The sequence below is a fragment of the Myotis brandtii genome, unplaced genomic scaffold, assembly GCF_000412655.1.
Source record: "Myotis brandtii unplaced genomic scaffold, ASM41265v1 scaffold99, whole genome shotgun sequence".
Classification (NCBI taxonomy): domain Eukaryota; kingdom Metazoa; phylum Chordata; class Mammalia; order Chiroptera; family Vespertilionidae; genus Myotis; species Myotis brandtii.
The window spans coordinates 2800521-2802318 of NW_005372121.1; positions in this window are offsets into that span (position 1 = coordinate 2800521).

Genomic DNA, 1798 nt, shown 5'->3' on the forward strand with positions numbered 1-1798 from the left:
TTTATATATTTAAATGCCACTTAACAAAGAAAAATCAACCAAAAAAATGAGTTCGCGTGTCACCTCTGACACGCATGTTATAGGTTCGCCATCACTGGCCTAGGGGGAACACCAGGCACAAGCTGATCAGCATAAAAAGAAGAACCAAAAACCTTTTTAAACTGATTTTTGAGAGAGAGAGAGAGAGAGAGAGAGCCCTAAACCTGGGCATGTGCCCTGAACGGAAACTGAACTGGTAACCTTTTGATGCATGGGACAACACTCAACCAACTAAACCACACTGGCCAGGGCCCAAAAACCCTTTCTTGAAAAAAATTTAAATTTGAAAAAAATTGAAGTAGACATCATAGGAAATAGAAATCATTTGCTGGATTCTCTGCAAGAGTTTTATCATTTGAAAGGTTTTACTTGTTAACATAATGGCCAGGGCTCTGTCACCTTTTCAAGGCCCCACCGGGCCTCTAACAACCTAATCCAGCTGGGAAATCGAAGGGAATGGGGAAACGCTCCATGATGATGTAATGATCTATTTGTGCCCTTTTTTTGGATAGTTCGGTGATGCTGAGCATTTGCAGGAACATTAGTTAGCCTCCCAAGGTGTTTTATCAGCGAAGCCGTAAGGGTGGGAGGTTAATGCCACATAATGGAAGAGCCAGACAGCCCTCCTTGCAGGTGAAGGTCATTGTGATAAAAGAGGGGCTCTTCCGGTTTCAGCGCTGGCCTTTTGATTCAGTTTTGAGAATTGAACTTGGGCGATACATCTTTAAAATAGATCTTACAATGGGTGAAACTTTATTTTTCAGTAATTATGGGTGGCATTACTAAAACTGGGCTTAAAGGCTCACCTAGAAAAAATAAATCAGAAAAGTCCCCTCATTGGAGGAGGCTTTCACCCACAAGTCACCAAGTGGCTCTGCCTGGGTCCCTCCAATCAATAGGAAACACAACTCACTCACACAAACTGTTAGCAACACGACGGTGCCCCGCTCCCCAGGCGTCCTGCGTTCTGTAGGGCCAGCCATCCCTGGACTCCCCGGAATGACTACCTCAGAGTAAAATTTCAGGTGATCAACTATTTGGAAGTTTCTATTTCCCTTTAAAGACGCTCTCACTCTCTCGGGTCCTTGCAGCTCTTAACTGTCTTTGCTACAACTGCACACAATGAGCAACGTTTCATGTTTAAATTTAGAAATTGTCAAGAGAGAAATTTCATTTTTTCAAATTTGCTTTGAAACTTTTTACAAAAGAGAGGCAGGGAATTGGGGCCACCGTGTCAAAGCCAGATGCTGTTCTGACTTTTTTTTTTATTGTTTTGGAGAACAAAGGTTTGGCTTTTTGTTGGGAACGGCAGAGTTGATTTTGTGTTCGGATACACTGAAGAAATAACAACAGGTTTCTTGCATAGAGCACCGTTACTTCCAACACCAGCCTTTCTGTCTGATGTTTTATAATTTTCCAAAGATGTTTCAGAGTTATTGAGAAACACAAAGGTTTGCAATTTCGGTGGATATCTAAACAATGTGGCAGTAGGAGAGCCCTCACGTTTTAAACTGAATATCATGAAAAGGCAACAGCCTACTCGTCACTGGAGAGTTTGTCTCAACCAGGTTACTGACGTCCTCGGTGGGGCAGCCGAGTCACGAATGGTATGTTTATCCTCTACCTTCGTTTAGCATCGTAGAGAGGCAATGACGAAGTAATTTCACAGTAACTTGCTTGATCAATTCTTTTTCATTAAAGTCGATTCCCTTTTTAAAGGAAGTCCCACTTTCCTAACGTCAGAGTTTCCCTTCTCAAG